General features: G+C 41.9%; 1 protein-coding gene across 1 annotated transcript in view; it reads left to right on the top strand.

The window, feature by feature from the left end:
- The window catches only part of CMSS1 (cms1 ribosomal small subunit homolog), a 181,869-nt gene that overhangs the window by 71,370 nt on the left and 91,514 nt on the right, over nt 1-18,985 (top strand). The window lies entirely within an intron of this gene.

Here is an 18,985-nt window from a genome sequence, read left to right as displayed (position 1 = left end):
TTGCAGCCAGTCCTGTTAAATAAAACTGCATCGGAACTGTGAAGATGAGAATTCAATTCAATCTTGAATCTTATCAAAGATTCTAGCAATTTACTTATATTATGAAGTTGTTATGTTATTACAAAACAAAGTAGTGAAGTACTACACCTGTTTGCATATAGACTGCTTCCAGATGACCTGCATATTGAGGGTACATCCTTATTTGTGTGCAAAAAGTTTGCCAAAAGTCTAGGGAACATTGGTTGCTTATTTGCACATCCAGCCAGATTTGTGGGGAGGTTGTACACAGTGCTATTTTTCCAGAAAAAGAGGTGCCAGAACTCACCATGAAACACCTCCCTCATTCTCTTAGAATGGCAATGGCGCCCAACTAAGAGGTGCCGGAAACTGAGTTCCAGCGAGTTCCGACTAAAAAAAAAAGCCCTGGTTATACATTGTTTCAAGAATTTTTTATTCTATATTTCCCATCATTTTTTAACCATAAAAGTGTGTGTGTGTTTGAGTGTTTGAAATGAGTTTGTTGTACAAGAACACTAAATCCATTTGGATTGAATCCAAACCACAAAATATCAATAACTTAGAAGCGCTCATAAAATATCTGAAGAACAGAGAATTTTATACCCAGTGCATGTGATGTGCATGTCCCCTCAGTACAGTCGGAATTGTCTGTTGAGTTGCCATGTAGATCTGTTTGTGGGATTGTGCCTGGGCAGCTGAAGAAATATCCTTGGGATGGACCTGAGGATATACCTGCAATGCTGGTGTTACATTACAGGAACCTAACCTAGGAAGCTGCTTTCTACCAAGCCAGACCATCTAGCTCCAACACCAGCTCTCTGGTCTTTCAGAAGCTGTTTTCCCTAGCCCTTCCTAGAAACGGCAGAGATTGATTGTGACGGCAACAAGAACATTGTATTACACCTGAAAATGGTTGGTTAAATTGGAGTGGAGCAACATGCTCATTCACCGAGTATATAGCAACTTCTTTTAAAAGAATTGTGAGAAGAAAAGCATTTTTAAAACAACAACTGGGTGAAGTGGAAACTGGTGGTATATTTTGGAAGGAGTGTGATGAAGAAGACATAAGAAAATTTAAAGCAACGTGATGAGATGAATCAACTTAAAACCAGTGAGTGGGGAAAGAGGCAAGTTTTCTCTCTCATATCTGGAGTTCTACATTAGCCTGCTCTTATCTTAGAATATTCCCAGCAATATTCACTTATGGACTGTTTTAGAAAGCTAGGATGGTGAGCATTGCAGCTATTTCTTAGTACCCTAACCAGAAAACATGGATGGAACGTGGATTTGGAAAAAGTGTTTTCCTCCATACACACACAGCTGGATAAAGTGGTTAGAAGGAACCTGAATTAAATACCATGCTGTTATGTTATTCCATCACAGTGGCAGGTGGTTTGTAATACAGAGGTGTCCCTAATATAACTGTCTGACATGCCAGATGAATAGTTACACACATAATATATTATATTTCAGAGCGAGTGAATACATTTTCTGTGTGTGTTTAAAAAAATAAATGTAGTTGCCCTTTATGAGTTGTATCTGTGAAGCAGCACATGATAAAATCTTCTGGAACTTTACTTATATATTCTGTCAATCTGGCAACAGTTTGTTTTTGACTTCTTCAAAACTGTATACTGTTTATTATATTCTGTGAAGTTATAACTTTTAACTTTATAAATATTTTTTAAATATAAGAACTTTCTGTGCCTGTTTGGCAGAAATCAGGTACATTTTTTCAAAATAACTGCATTTTTCAAAATAACAGTTCCTGTGGCATTTATAATTGCTCACTGTTGAATCAATTTGATAAAATTCAGCATATTGATAAATTTATATTTATGTATTTTGTCATATTTTTTATATATATGTATATATTTTTAAAAGGACACTTTAAAAAAAAAAGTTTTTATTAGTGATTCTGGAAGATTGAAGGCCCTGAATGGGGGATGGCCCATTCTGTAATGGGTCTTTCAGCATAAGTAATTGATTTGTGAATCAACACAATCACTCTTTGAAGCATATATTCCATTTCCCTATGGTATGCAACTTTGATTACTGACTCCTCGCTTCAAAATGTTCTGACTCACAAAGAAATTAAGTCTCCTTTTCAGTACCTAAACTTTAAATGCATCCTGTCATATTGGAAAGTTCATCATCCTTTTCAAAAGAAATTCCCTGGTGCTTCTGCCATGATTCCATGTGTAGATGTGGTTTCTGGTACTTCAGGACTTAATTTGAAAGAATGGTTAATACACATGACTCTGGTTTTTAGGATGCTCTGGGTGTGGTAACTTCACATATGATAGCATTAAATGGACATAGAGATGATAAAGGCCTGTTTTATATCAAGACTTATCCCGGCTTTCATTGGTCTTCGTGATTCCTCTCATTGCATTGCTTTTCTCTTTGGCATTATTAATGCTTTGAAGACATGAATGAAAGCTGTGGTGGACATGTTGAAACTCCTCCAAAGGGATGTTTTATATTACACCGAACTTGGATGACTAATGCATCAGGCAGCTGGTTTTGTGGCCTGTTTTGGTTTAGCAGAGGGTGTAAAGTGGTAAGAAACACTGGTGCTTCTATGAAGCAAATAATTGATTCTTTAGAACCTTGGCATTTTATTTTCCTTTTTTTTCTTTTTAGCAGACCTCTATTTCTTGGGATTCCTTTGTAGTTCAATATTTTTGATTATTTAGGGGAAGTGCCTTTCAAAACATGCTTCGCATGTTTCTGATTTTATCCTAGCTGCTGACTTAAGTAGTTTGCACCAGGGCTTGATGGAAAAAATTCATCACCTCCTTAACTAATTAGATCTAGATTGGATTAACACAACTTTTCCTTCCAGGTGACTCTTTGTAATCTTTGTGCATAGTTTGATGAACTGTAGTGTAGTCTGAACTTGGAGATATTTGTTTCCTTAAGCTGGTTGTGTTTGGGTTGGCCCATGCTCAGAAGGCTTCTTTTCACCCATTTGCAGTGACCTTGTGCATACTCACCTATCTCCTTTATTCCCTTGCCTGCTCTCCCCAGTTCCAATTTCCACACTCTCTCTCTCAATGCTACCCTCCTCCCAATCCAGGCTTGGAGCTATCCCCTCCTGAATGCAACACAGTGTGATAACGGTTGTGGGCATTGCTGTGTCTGTGCAACAAGGAAAGGTTCTATTTGCTATGGGCATTCACCAACTCCTAGAGCAGTGGTTCTCAACCTTGGGTCCTAAGATGTATTTGGCCTACAACTCCCATGATCCCTAGCTCACAGGACCAGTGGTCAGGGATGATGGGAGTTGTAGGCCAAAAACATCTGGGGACCCAAGGTTGAGAAAGGCTGTCCTAGAGGTCCCTTCAGCCCCGCCATAAAATATTTGAGGGGCTACCCCAAAAAACGTTGGTGGGCATTGCCATTCAAAGGTGTGTGCGTGCCATGTCATGTGATCAGTTATGCAGGGTGGGGCTTACCTGTCCCCACCATATTTTATTCAAGTTAGCATCTCTCCCTGGGGAAAATTACTCTTCTCTGGGGAGACAAACTGCCGGCCATTACAAGAACCGTATGAGAGAGGTGTGGCATTCATTCATAGAGATCACAGCACATGAGGGTAGAGGGAGATTTTTCCTCTTTCCCTTCCCAGTCCAGCTGTATTTACCGTATTTTTCGCCCTATAGGACACACTTTTTCCCCTCCAAAAATGAAGGGGAAATGTGTGTGCGTCCTATGGGGCAAATGCAGGCTTTCGCTGAAGCCTGGAGAGCGAGAGGGGTCGGTGCGCACCAACCCCTCTCGCTCTCCAGGCTTCAGGAAGCTCTGCGCAACACTCGGGAGACCAGCTCCGAGGGCTGCGCAGAGCTGCCTGCAGTCCCGGGATCAGCGCAGCTCTGCGCGGCCATCGGGAGCGGAGCGCGAAGTCCCGCCCAGCTCCGGATGGCCGCGCAGAGCTGCCTGCAGTCCTGGGATCAGCGCACTTCTCCCCATAGCCAGCCCCACAAACTCGGGGGACAGCGGGGAGGCAGAGCGCGCCTTCCCGCTGTTCCCCGACCTGGTTCTTCCAGCCCCGCACCTGGGGGGGGGGAATAATTTTTTTTCTTTATTTCCCCCCAAAAAAAGAAAAAAAAAGAAATTTTCTTTATTTCTGCCCCCTATGGGCTGGAGTGTCCTATGTGGCGCAAAATACGGTATCTCTAGGTTCATTGATCTGCTCCTAGAGATTTATTTCTCTTTTTTAAAAAAGAGGAACCTATGTAGTCTTGCAATTGCAGTGCTTTAAAACATTGGTTTGTACAGTCAATGTGCACTGTGCCTGACTGCAGGTTGTAGTTGCCCATCAAGAAAAGAATCAAAACTATTCTTTGCATTCCCTTCTCCCTACCCACCCACAAGCTTTTTCATCTTGGAAGTGCTAGGGGTGTACATGTTGAAGCTTTGTCCTAAGAAGAAATTGTAGAATGGGCAGTAGCATAGTGAAAACAATGTCCTCATTATCGTTCCCAGTTTACTCCTGAAAACTTCTGAAGCAATCTGACAGAGACAGCTTTACTTAAACCTTTTTCTGTCTGGGAATATTCACTTCAACTTAGCCAGTTTTCACACACATAAAAAAAGAAAAGAAGCCACAGCCCTTTGATCTTCCTTTGAGGAAGCTGTTCTCAGGCTACTCAAACGTGCTTAGTAATGTCTGATAAATCGGCATGCTTGATCCTTTCATGAATTCATGTTGGTGGAAGACCCAGGAATTTACAACCATCATCAGCGTTCTCCTGTTAGCTATAAGCATAGAATATTTTTGTGGCGGTAAAAAAAGAATAAGGAAGTATAAAAAAATTGTTTTTAATTTGAGAAGCAATGAAAGGCACAACTTTACATTTAAATATGCCTTTTACATTGGTAAAATCATGCAAGATATAGATCAAGAAAGGGATAAGTTGTCCCAGATGGACGGGGTATAAATATTGTTGTGTTGTTGTAGTAGTAGTAGTAGTAGTTGTTGTTGTTTGTCAATAGTGGTTGATCTTTCAAATGTATAGTTTTGGGAGCTGGCTCTCATTCTTTTTTATATAGATTCAATAATGGACCTGAAGAAGGTAATATTTAGTTACCTAGCTAATTTTCTTTGCATACTTATCCATCACATACATGCAAGAAAGAAAAGGCATGGTGATGGTGGAAGTTGTGGTCACAAGGCATGGTATTAAAGGCTCATGATGACTCAATATAGTGGTACCTCTGGATACAAACAGGATCTGTTCCGGAGCCCCGTTCACACCCTGAAGTAAATACAACCTGCGTCTGTGTGTGTGCAGGTCGCGATTCGCCACTTCCGCACATGTGCATGACGGCATTTTGAGAATCTGTGCATGTGCGAGCGGCGAAACCCGGGAGTAACACATTCCGTTACTTTCGGGTCGCTGCAGAGCGCAACCCAAAAGCACTCAACCTGAAGCAACTTTAACCCGAGGTATGACTGTATTCTTGAAGCTAAACTGGTCTGGGTCTGTTTGGTGCTGAGATGGAGGATCACCTGGGAACCCCATTTGTGGTGCTTTGGGTTCCATTGTAGAAGAAAGGCACAATATAAATGTAGTAAATAGACAGCCTGGCCAGTCCCAGAAATATATTCATTTATTTGTTTCATAAAATTTATATACCACTTGATTATAAAAAACAACAACTTCAAAGTGGTTATTAACTTTCCTTTTGCCAGCAGATGTCAAAGTGTTTAAGTCATTTAAGTCCATGATGAAAAAGACATCTTTTTATTCACAAATGATGAATCATTTGTGTCTGGAAAGGCAGCGTATAAATTAATAAACTGAACTTTAAAAATGGGTTCTTAAATTAATTGCATCTTTTGCAGAAGTCCGAGTGTCTTGAGCTTCCAATTCCCCACAATTAGCATACTGTTTGAAGTGAGATTTGTGGATCTTATTGCAGGTTGCATTGATCACCCACATATTGTGTGAATTATGGGAACTGGAAGCATCAGGCACATGTGCTAATGTAAGCCAAGCAGCTAACGTAACATATGAGCTAGCTCTTTGGTGTAATTGCTTCTGGCCTGCATTCTCTTGAGTCTACTGCTGTGCCTAGTCCTGGTTAGCTTATGCATCTAGGTAGTAACCTCTGACCTGTAATGTTCAAAGACTCAATATGCTGTTTCTACCCATGAAAGTATGTTATTTTTCTGGTTTGTCAACATTAAAAGTGCTATCTGTTGGCTTTAACATGCAAGCTGACATCAGTGCTAGCAGATTTCGTTCCCGTTCTTCACATGCATAAGGGGATGTTTGTCTTTCTCAGTTAGGAATAGAGCGGACGTTGTTCTTTCTTTACTTCTCTTATTTAGCGCATGTAACTTTTCAAACTATTGCTCACTTTTTCAGATTGCATTGAAAGTGTTTCTAAAAAATAGGGGTGTGGAACCTGTGCCCCCCCCCCAGATGTCATTGGACTACAGCTCCCATTATTCCTGACCTTTCGTCATGTTGGCTGTGGATGGGAGTTGTAATCCAGAAATCTGGTTTGAAAAGCAGCAATTCTTTTCTTCCCTAACATGGAGCCAGTGGGGTTGTAAGCAAACTAAGTTGAACTTAAATCCCATTGACTTCAATAGGAACTAGTTCCAACTCACATTGTCTAGATATAACCAAATAACTATGGAAATGGTGTTTCAACAAGGATGCCAACTCAACACACCTTTCAGTCAATTTGCTTCCTTAATTACGAGGACAGATTTTAGAGTAATCTTATCTCACATGGTTCTGTGGAGTGAAACTGATCAATAGGATTTGCTTGAAGCCTTCTAGTTAACATGCTGCTACTAATAAGATTCAGGTAGTAGGGCAAGAAGGGAAGTGATCAATTTAAGTTGTTTTGGTTGTATAAGGCTATAAGCAACCAAGTCTGTCTACATATTGGCATCCAGGAGGTAACTATTGAATAGGTGACAAGTTTTAAAATACATTCCAGAGCAAAGGTTGCATTATTTTGAAAGTCATAACCTTTTAACCTTACACTGGTTTAACATTTAGATGTTTCTATTTTGATGCTCAAGAAACCTGCAGATAACTCATCCTGACTTTTTGGAATAAGATGGGAAATGAATATAAAATATGCACTGAAATATAGCTAAGACCGTTTGACCAAAATTTCAAGAACAGGGGACTCTTTCAAACTACCATGTCTGAAAGAAGGGAAGATTCATTATGCCTATGGAAATGTGAGCTACATAAACATAGAACTTCCATTGTACACTATGATCCGCAGCTGGCCTAATGTTGTGATTAAGAGAGTGAGCTACAAACCCCTCTTCTGTGAACTCCCAAGGCAACCTTAAGCAACCTACTCTCTCTCAGCCTTGGCTCCCAGTCCGCAGTAAGAGGATATTGCATTGCAAACCATCCCGGAATATATGTTTATGAAAGCTGGTATAGAAATTAAACAAATATTTAAATAATATGGGCACTGCTTAGTTTGGGGTTGTGAGACGCATAAGAAGGTGGTGTATTCACAGCACTTTAGGCTGTGTTCCGAGTGCTATAAATGCCCCCTGCCTTTCATCGATTTGTACCGCCTAGCCTAGGATCCGTATAACACATCCCTTTGAACTTTTGAAAACTTTGACCCTTCTGAAGCTAAAAGAGTTCTGGGGGAGTGTTGATTAGGACCGGAGGAAAAGCGCTTCTACAGATCTTAGTTAGCTGCAACCCTCAAGGACACTCTCAGCTGCAAATAGTGAAGATCCCCTAACAATGTATCCTAGAATAGGGGTAAAAATAGCTTTGCGGGATATGTAACAAGAAGCAGCAGTTCCTGACTGCACTTTCCAAACTCTCCCATACATATACAGTGGTACCTCAGGTTACATACTCTTCAGTTTACATACGCTTCAGGTTACAGACTCCGCTAGCCCAGAAATAGTGCTTCAGGTTAAGAACTTTGCTTCAGGATGAGAACAGAAATCGTGCTCGAGCAGCGCGGTGGCAGCAGGAGGCCCCATTAGCTAAAGTGGTGCTTCAGGTTAAGAACAGTTTCAGGTTAAGTACGAACCTCCGGAACGAATTAAGTACTTAACCCGAGGTACCACTATAGTGTAGAGCAGGGGTTCCCAAACTGCCATCCATTGATGACCTGCATTCAGGTGATGCATTGCAAGGAAAATTATTTAAGTGGTGTACCAAGACCCTCAGCAATTTTTACGTTTGTGTGGGAAAGGTTTGGGAACCATGGGTAGAGGGAGGGAGGTCACTCTCCTCCCTGACTTGCAGTACAGTGGTGCCTCGCAAGACGAAATTAATTCGTTCCGCAAGTCTCTTCGTCTTGCGAGTTTTTCGTCTTGTGATGCACGGTTTCCCATAGGAATGCATTGAAAATCAATTAATGCGTTCCTAGGGAAACCGCCTTCAGACCAGGTCCGGGGACAGTCTGTCCCCGGACCTCTTCTGAAGGCTGGGGGGGGGACAAGGGCTTTTCTTCCCACCCCCAGCATTTTAAAAAACCCTGGGACAGCGGAGGACTTCTCCGCTGTCCGGGGCGATCTTAAATGCTGGCGGGCGGCATTTTAAAATCGCCCCGGACAGCGGAGGACTTCTCCGCTGTCCGGGGCGATTTAAAAGCCCCTGGGAAGGCAGGCAGGGGGGACAAAGACTTTCGCCCCCTGCCTGCCTTCAGAAGGTGTCCCCGCCCCCCCTCCTCGCTTCGGAGCAGCGTTCCGAAGTGGGGCGGCTGGGGCAGGTGTCCCCGCCCCCCCTCCCCGCTTCGGAACAGCGTTCCAAAGTGGGGCGGCTGGGGCAGGTGTTCCCGCCCCCCCTTCGGAACAGCATTTTAAAATGCTGGGGGTCGGGAGCGAAGCGCTGCCGACCCCCAGCATTTTAAAATCTCCCCGTGTCCCGGGAAGATTTTAAAATGCTGGGGGTCGGGAGCGAAGCGCTTCGCTCCCGACCCCCAGCATTTTAAGACCTCCCCGGGACACGGGGAGATTTTAAAATGCTGGAGGTCGGCAGCGCTTCGCTCCCGACCCCCAGCATTTTAAAACCTCCCCGGGACAGGGGGAGATTTTAAAATGCTGGGGGTCGGCCCCCCAGCATTTTAAAATCTCCCCGGGACAGAGACTTCTCTGCTGTCCCTTGGAGATTTTAAAATGCTGGGGGTCGGCAGCGAACGCTTCGCTCCCGCCCGCCAGCATTTTAAGATCGCCCGGGGCAGGCGGGGGGGGGGGGAAGGCAGGCGGGGGGGAGCAAAGACTTTTGCCCCCCGCCGGCCTTCAGAAGAGGTCCTCTTCTGAAGGCCGGCTGTGGGCGAAAGTCTTTGCTCCCGACCGCCAGCATTTCCCTATGGGCTTTCGTCTTGCGATGCAAGCCCATAGGGAAATTCGTCTTGCGAAGTGCCTCCAAAACAGAAAACCCTTTCGTCTTGCGGGTTTTCCGTCTTGCGAGGCATTCGTCTTGCGGGGTACCACTGTACAATAATTTTGCTATTGTGCTAAATTCTCCAGCTTCTGGGCTAGTGAGCAGGAAACTACAAATTTAACCCCGGAAGTGCTGTGCTGTGCTGGATGGGGGAAGGATTTCACAGTTCTCTTTCCCCGCTCTTCCCTTACTCTAAATGGGCTCCAACTTGTACTTGTTGGCTATTCTACACTTCCAGTTGCTCACGTGTGAAGTTCACGCACAACGAAAAAGACAAATTAATGTGTAAGATACCAGCGCATGCTGAAGCCAGTTTTTAAAACATTTAGTAATATCCTGGTGCCCCATCTTTTGGTTTTGTCCCTGAATTAATTACATGTTGAGGGACAACGCTTCCTCAGATATAATTCAGCTTTGAAAGCTTAACTAAATCCTAGACTATTACTATTGTATAGGGTCCCATAAAAATAGTTTGGGGTCTTAGTCAGAACTATAGTAATAAATGTGGTGTGTGGACTTTGAAAACTATTAGGAACAGAATCCTCGTGAAGTTATATGGGCCACCTGTACAAGACGTAACTCTGCTGAGAGTTAAACCCCTCTGTGGATTTGCAGCGCTCTTGTAAGAAATAGCCTTGTCAAACTTGCAGCTGCCTTTCGAAGCACTTACTCTGGATCCTCCTTTTCCCCCAGCTGGTAGTTACGCAGCGCAAGTATTTTATGATTGGCGTAATGAATGGAAACGGTTGTGATATAAGGAGCTACTTCAGGCTTTAAAAAACAAAACCCAAATCAGAGTTCCTAAAGTGATAGTTGCAATATTTATTTTGTCATTCTGTGGTTTAACTCCCTGTTATCAGGTTGTCTCAGCTATTCAGTTTGGATTTTCGCAAGTACAGCAGCTTCTGCTCTAGGTAAGCTGGAAAAGCTACATGCAGAGGTATACGGTGGTTCCTTCTTCATGGCTAGGACTCGTCTGTTTTACCATTTGTATTTTAATATTTCTATGAAGGGCCTTCTTCAGGAGCCCCTGCTGTCCAAGGCAGCACAAGTGACTGTGGAACATTTGCTACTTTCACCATGCACACTCTTAAATTGAATGCATGATTTGTTGGTGTTCAGAGTAAGAGCTAGATTCTGTGTTGTGGCTGCAGTTGGATACCATGCCCAAGGTAAAAGGATAAGAAGAATAATAATAAGAAGAAATAATAGTCTCTTGCTTACTGTCATTTGATATTAAAAATTAGAGTTTATGGAGGTGAAATTTAAAGTACCTGATTTTTAGGCATGGCCTATGCCTGCAAGTGAATCATGTGTTTAGTTGTCAACATTTAATTTTAATATTGCTTGCATTTTTATGCAAATTTGAAAACACTGTTTGCATAATACTGCAATATGCTCATGCACAGTGAATCAGGTACTAATAATAGGGCACTGTTCCCCTGAAACTAATCACACAGAAAAATGGTAAATGCAGCTAAACTGCAGTAAAACCTTTACCCTTCGTTGGCACAATAAGAAATTCAATGTGGCCTTTCTAAAATCTTCAGTCTTACGGCGGATTTAATTGGGTTTTAAGCATACTCGTTGGGAAGTTGGAAAACTCTTAAAGCAAATGGATTACCAGCTTCATTTAATAATGGAGTTTCTGCTGATATCTCTAAAAATAAATAGTATATTGTACAGCATTAGAATCCTCATTGTCCCCAGCTCTAAATTATTGTAATGCCGTGTAACCACACTAATTTTTATAGTTCTGATTCTTTATATGACAGGTTACAGCTGCTACAACTCATTATTTCCATTACAAATAGTGATTCATATTTCCATATGTAAGCAGGAGATCTCATGGCGGGTATGAAATTAAGCGATGTCACTGCTGTGTAGAAGGAAATGCTTAAGCTACATATGGATACAAGACATTACATTTAAGTACACATGTTTTCAATAGATTGTGGTGACTTAAGGTCCTGTGCTTGTTTCCAAAGCATTTTGTGTGAATTTTCTTTTGACAAATGCTGTTAGGCAGCGATAGGCCTGAATAAAATTTCCCATTCTCTCCCGGAGATCAGGTGATCCAGTGAGCAGGCTGTGTCTCATCTTGACCCTGTAGATATGCACTAATGCTAGTAATCTAGTGGATGAGAAGGCCCCTTGGATTTATTTATTTCATGCCCATCATCTTTAAGATCTCTGCAGCTTGCCAAACTGGGTGTTCTGTTACATTATTTTACTTCAGTTTAGGGCTTCCAGATAGAAATGCACCCCACTTTGATGTTTTAAATATAATGGAAGTACTTAAACATCTGCCAAGTGACAACTGAATGCTGGTACTCAGCATGTGACTTAAAAGCATATGTGGGAGATACTAGTTAATTGTCATGTTTGCCAAGAGGTGACCCTAACCTGGTCCTAATTAACACATGGGCTGGGACACTTGAGTGGTGGCCAGGTGATGTGGGTGGAGGGGAATCCATTTTGGAAAGTCACAACTAATTTTTTTTAAAATTCGGCAATAATTTTTATAAAACAGATGTTTTACATATTAAAAGATCTATCCTGGTACTTTGGAGGCTGATTTTAAATAATTTGGTGTATTTGGCGAAGTGTTTTTCAGGATTCTCGCTGTTCCATTTTGTTAATCACTATAAAGCTATTTTGTAGGGGGTCTGATGGAATAAGGGGTGGCAATATATGGTATTTCATAACTGGGAGATTGGATTGAAAGAGAGATGCCAGTGACCACCCAGTTAGCTTCATATATAGATTTGAACCTGTCTCTCCCCACATGCAAAGCCAACATGCTCCATCTGGTCGCTTTATCCACTCTCTGGAGCAAAATGATAATTCTGCTTGGTATGAAAGGAAGAAGAGAAATGTGGTTAAAAAGACCAATGGAAGAGCACAGGAGATGGTGCAGCAGTTTTGGAGCACTGGGCACAGTTTCCCGGTTGAAGCTTAGTCATCCTTGTTGAGGATAATGCTTGCAAAGATAAATTTCAGAAGGAAGTCACAGTTTTCACCTCTTAATTCAGGCAAGTTTTTATATCTATCTATCGGTCTATCCAGACTCGGTCATGCCTTTAACCCAGTGAAATAAATGTGTTAACTAACGTCAGTCTTACTGATTTCAGTGGGGCTACTAATGGTGATATTCAATGTTGTGTAAGTGCATTTTCTATTCCTCTTCTCCTCCTGCAGCCCCTCATGATCCGTAAACCTGCTCCAGGGGGCCCCCTAACCCTCCAAAGCAAACTTTTTTGTGAAAGGGGGCTGGGGGGGGGAGAGAAAAGAGGAAGGGGAAGTCCTATTACATGAGTGAAAATTTGTCCCACTGTTGCGCAGGCATAAGACTAGAAACATACAGTACTAGAAACAAAGGGTGGGATTAAATTTGCATTATTGCAATCATTCTGTCAATCCAGACAGAACTATCTCCTCCTCCTCCTCCTCCTCCTCCTCCTCCTCCTCCTCCTCCTTCTCTCTCTCTCTCTCTCTCTCTCTCTCTCTCTCTCTCTCTCCCCCCCCCCCCAATTCTAGGGCTTCTTCTAACTCCCCAAGCTAGTTTGGCGGGGGACAGTGGGGAGGTTTGAAGGAGGCCCTCTTGTGCTACTGAGATTTGTTGCACTCGCTCCAGCTAGCACAACTAATTAGTACGATCCTGCCCAAATGCTGTAGTCTGATAGCCATTGGAAAGAGAGAGAGAAATCTGTTGAAGGTTTTATGGCATTGGCATTGTCAAGCAAGATGTATGCTGAACATCATGGTTATCAAAAGGCCGATGTGGGAACTGCTTTCTAGCTCCTTATCTTTCAACACCACCTGTAGCACAATAGAGCTTTTCTCAAGGCTGCCAGTGAGCAGAGATTAAAAGGATGCACAAAATTGACTTGATTTGACAAGGTAGAAAGGGCTTAACAAAAAGTAAATTCCTGTTGCGTGAAATAATCTTAGCTTCTGTAGTTTAAAACTAGGTGGGACTTGATTCCAGATGTCATAAATATGCATGCATTTAAACATGTTAGAGGACTTTTACGAAACTGGAAGAAAGCTGCTTTGAGTTTGGAGGCTATAACAGCATAAACCTTTCCCCCTCAAAATAGAGGAGAATGGAAAAAAACACACCAAAAAACCCAGAACAGAATTTAAAAATGGAGGAAAGGCCTCTTGCTTCATATTAGCTATTGTCCGTGGACTCTCCCTAGTTTTTTAGTCTTTTATTTAGCTTTTAATCTTTTAATTTGTGAGACTCTTGCCTCTTGCCTTGCCCACCAGTGGGATGTCTTTGGAAGACTGTTCAGAAGGGAATGTGTACCTCGGGCTGAAAAGGTTACCCCCACCCCTTAAGTAGAGAGTGCAGGTCCCGAATCTTTGCTTTTAAAATAGAACCAAAAGGCAGGGCACTTTCCTTCCTTCCTTCCTTCCTTCCTTCCTTCCTTCCTTCCTTCCTTCCTTCCTTTCTTTCATTAAATAAATAATACTTCATAGCCAGAAATTGCCATATGTATGGAATATCCTGTTTGCATTTGAGATAGCTGTTGCGCTGTCAGAAGTAACAAAGAGTTAATAGTATTTTAAAGAAATGCTTAACAGCTGGTGTAAACTATCTGTACAAGTCTGGATGACCTCATTTATGACATATAATCCTAATACTATCCAAAAGAGATTGCAAAAAAAAAGAGGAACGGGACTCGTAATGTATATGTTGCATGCAAAGATGTCAGAAACATGCCCTCCCAAAGGGCCACTTATTACAAGACTGAAGTTAATTGAACTTCACTTACAATTAAATTGCCACAAAAATGTATTTACAACAGCAGCATTCCTGTCCAAAAGAATGGTCTTCATTATTTTAGTATACAAAATGGTAAATGCCATGTCTTTCTGATATATGCTGTGTACTAAAGTATCAACCATTTACATAGAACTTGGTTAAATTGCTGTCTCCAGCAAAATTAGTTTCCACATTGGCAATTTGGCATTAAAACTGGAAAATTTGTTGATGAAACAGTCTTTTCTGCTTATGTAGGGATAGTTAAAGAGTGAGGCTTGATTTTTCTTTATTCCTCTGATTCCCCCCCTCCAAAAAATAAACCTGCAGTAAATCATTATTATTTATCATCATCATCATCATCATCATCATCATCAAACCTTTGATTGGCATCACATACAAACATCCATAGCAAATCAATACAGAATTCACGCCTTCCCAGTGGCACAAACACTTGTCAAATGAAAGAGGCAAAGCAGTCTAACATTACATCTCTAGGTCTTCAGGGAGATCAGACGTCTGCAATGTGTTTCGACGACAAAAAACCAGATAAAGATATTTAGCCGCTAACTTGGTGAGCTCCTGATTATTCCCCAATAAGAGAAAATGTATGACCTCTAATTCTGGTTTCCATTTGGGCATGCAGAGTTGATCTAGGAACTGCTGGCGGAGATCATCATATACAGTAGTACCTCGGGTTAAGTACTTAATTCGTTGCGGAGGTCTGTTATTAAACTGAAACTGTTCTTAACCTGAAGCACCACTTTAGCTAATGGGGTCTCCTGCTGCCACCGCACCTCCAGAGCACGATTTCTGTTCTCATCCTGAAGCAAAGTTCTTAACCCAAGGTACTATTTCTGGGTTAGCGGAGTCTGTAACCTGAAGCATATGTAACCTGAAGCGTATGTAACCCAAGGTACCACTGTAGTTTATATTTAAGAACCATATGTGCAAGAGTTTCCACCTGATGGTCTTCACATGGGCAAATTCTTTCTCCTTCCACCATTCCCAAGAACCTTCCCCATAGGAGGTTTGAAGGACTTGAATTAAACCTGGCCAGCGAAAAGAGGGGAACATGTTTTCTCTGCTGCTGCTGTTAGTTCCTGGCGTTCAATGTCCCACAAACTAGTTTTTATTATAGCCTTGGCAGCATTATTAATTATGGTAGTATATTAATGGAGGGAAGACAGGAGTGCCTGGCGTGCTCTGGACCATGGGGTCACGAAGAGTCGGACACGACTAAACGACTAAACAACAACAATTAATGGAGGGGAATCTTAAGTTTCCAAATGCATGTGTCACTGTGCACATATATATATAACTAAAAATAAGGCCAAGGCAATTCACAGTAGAATAAAATGCAGTAAAATATAATAAAATATGGAGCCACCTCATTCAGGAGCAGATAAAATCTGCTAGTTAGACATCAGGGACCCAGGGATACCTGGTCAGATATGTAGGTTTTCAGTAGCTGGAAAATCACAGAAATAGTTGGTGCCCAGTAGCTCTCTGAGGGAGAGACAATGTCACAAAGTTGGAGCCACTGCAGAGGAGGCCCTCCTCTTAGTGGCTGTGAGATGGATTTCCATAGGACATGGCACAAACAGAAGGGGCTGTCTTTTGTTATTAAAATGGGCAGGCATCTCTCTGAGGAGAGGTGTTCTTTTAGATAACCTGATGTCTTAGAGTGCGTTTCCACCTAGAACATTATACTATTTAGTCATTTTTCATGCATAAACCTAGTTCTGCGTACTAATCTGCATTTAATGGCAGGCATGGGGTTGATTTTATTTGGAAAGTCAATGTGCAGAGAGAACAAAATGCCAAAGTCCATCTAGTCCCAACACCCTGTTCCCACAATGGCCAACCAAAAGTCTATGGGAAGATCACTTATGGCGGCGGGATGTTAAACCTTCCCACCACAATCACAGTACTGTATTTTGGTTAGAAACGCCCCTCCCATTGGCAGCAATGGCAATTTTATTCACTGATCCCTAACTATAGCAGTGTGTGTGTGTGTGTGTGTGTGTGTGTGTGTGTGTGTGTTTTCATTACATTTGTGTAGCATGATGGTCTGAGGTGGTTGTTACTAGGAGAGGTGCTCTTAGATTCTTGGATCACTTGTTGTTTAGGGCTTTGTACACTATTATTAACTTCCTGGAAACATGGGGTCTTTGTTATGGCAATGCTTTTGAAGATTCTACCTGTTGTCATTTGTGATTGGCTCAGTGTGTACAGTGGTACCTCAGGTTACATACACTTCAGGTTACATACTCTTCAGGTTACAGACTCCGCTAACCCAGAAATAGTGCTTCACGTTAAGAACTTTGCTTCAGGATGAGAACAGAAATCAGGTTCCAGTGATGCAGCGGCAGCAGGAGGCCCCATTAGCTAAAGTGGTGCTTCATGTTAAGAGCAGTTTCAGGTTAAGAACGGACCTCCGGAACGAATTAAGTACTTAACCCGAGGTACCACTGTACTTAAAATCAGTTACAGGTCTTTAAAATAAAGTAATTCTAATAGTTTGCTTTACTTAACATGCTATGAATTCTTTGTAATCAGCAACAGGTCTGACAAAAACACACTCACACACACCAACAACGCATACCTTTAAAGTAAACAGAAAATATCTAGATATATATGTATATAAAAAAACAGTGATTTTTTAAACATGAACCCTTCATGTAACAAGTCTAAATCTGCAAGTGATCCTCTGTTCTTTTGCACCTGTGTAATAAACTGGTTTTGCCTGACATGTTAGAGACTGAGAAGGGAAAAATTAAAAAGCTACAAAAGGTGCTTGGTTTAATATAGGTGCCGACACATGCAACACAGAGTTTAGAAAAAGTTTTAAAATCTGACTTGTATGGGAAAGAATTTGTGAGAATTAACTTTTCTTATCTCTCAGGGAGCCACTAATTTATTTAATGCACATGGAGAGCTTTTTCAAGCTCAGTGACATTCTGCATTTTACCCCCTCCATCTGGAAGCTAGTACCCAGAGTGAAAACCGCATCATATATTTTTAGGATTAAACCATCTATTACTGATAGATAATGACAGAGCAGGAGGAGAAGGCACCAGTTAGTCTGCATTAGCTCATGTATTCTGGATAACTCTTTAGTGAACTTTTAGGAGGCTGGGTTTTCAGAGGGTTTTTTTCCTTTTCAGAAAGCTACAGTTGAGTTGTGACATCTTAGTACATATTTGATGTAGTGAACTGCCTCTTTTTAAGTCCCTGATAGAGGTCACTCTCTTGACTACTGATACCCTCTTTTCTTTTATTTTAGACTAACTTTTGTACAGTTCTCTTGCATGCTGTCTCACTGATCCAACACTTTGCCACTTAAAATAAAAAGTCTGTCTAGGTTTTTTTATTATTATTATTTAAAAAAATAGCTTTGAGGTGTAGACACCAACAGATGCTTGCCATATGGCAATTGTCTGCTGCATTCAGCTATAAAATACTGTATTATTTGTTTTAAATTTAAGAATTTTTCCACTCATAATCTTTCTTCTTCACTTCCCTCTAGCACGTTCATTCAAAGGGGGAAATGTGCAGCTCTTTTAATATTACCGAAAGCCGTTTGGGAACCCACCGGAGATATTTATTTACAGGAACTGTTCTTGTGACACAAGTCTCGTTTGCAAAATAAAAGTTCCCTGCAGCAAAAATATCCATGTAAACACTTATTAGCGAAAGGTAGCTTAGTGAAAGGCAATTGTCTGTCTTAGAGGTAAGCGACCGGAATAGCTAGCGCTTGAGTGAGGCACCACATGGCATTGGCAGAGGACCATAAATGCAGAAGAAGAAGCCTGGGGATGTTATGTGGTGGCTTCCTCTGCCCCAACATGTTTAATAACAAAAGGCAGAGGCTCAAAAAGTCTGCATTTCTGACTGTATCATAAACCTGCTTGATAGTATTAAAGTACCTCTTACAGATCTTTGCCTTACTGCAGATAGTAATACTGCAGACCAGTGCTTTTTTCCAGGGGGCATCCGGGGGGGGGGGTACGCAGATGCCTCTTTTTGCTGTTGTTAAAAAGTGTGGCACTTACTGTAGCACCTTCATAATGAGTACCAACACTTGTTTTTCTAGGAAAAAGCACTGCTGGAGACTTATAAAAGTGTGCATGAGCTTTGGCCAGTTGCAGTAGAAGCAAGTGCCAACTGAAAGCGGAGTACAGTGGTACCTCGGGTTACAAACACTTCAGGTTACAGACTCCGCTAACCCGGAAGTAGTACCTTGGGTTAAGAACTTTGCCCCAGAATAAGAACAGAAATCTTGCGGCGCCAGTGGGAGGCCCCATTAGCTAAAGTGGTACCTCAGGTTAAGAACAGTTTCAGGTTAAGAACGGACCTCCAGAACGAATTAAGTTCGTAACCAGAGGTACCACTGTAGTAGTATGTAAGACACTGTGAATATGACCGTGGTACTAGTTCCTGAGTGGGGGGATCCAGATGGACTATTTGGGCATACACTTGCACCTGATGTGTGCTGAAATCCTCCTTACTCCTTGGCAGGATGATGCCAATGGCCAAGCCACTCCAGGCTGAGAATGTTAATCTCAGGTTAGTTTGTCCACCTAGAATCACAGAATCATAGAGTTGGAAGAGACCACAAGGGCCATCGAGTCCAACCCCCTGCCAAGCAGGAAGCACCATCAGAGCACTCCTGACATATGGCTGTCAAGCCTCTGCTTAAAGACCTCCAAAGAAGGAGACTCCACCACACTCCTTGGCAGCAAATTCCACTGTTGAACAGCTCTTACTGTCAGGAAGTTCTTCCTAA

Source organism: Podarcis vaucheri (assembly GCF_965113315.1).
Source record: "Podarcis vaucheri genome assembly, chromosome: 4".
Classification (NCBI taxonomy): Eukaryota; Metazoa; Chordata; class Lepidosauria; order Squamata; family Lacertidae; genus Podarcis; species Podarcis vaucheri.
Note: the sequence above shows the minus strand (reverse complement) of the source record. Positions and strands in the feature narration are given on the sequence as shown.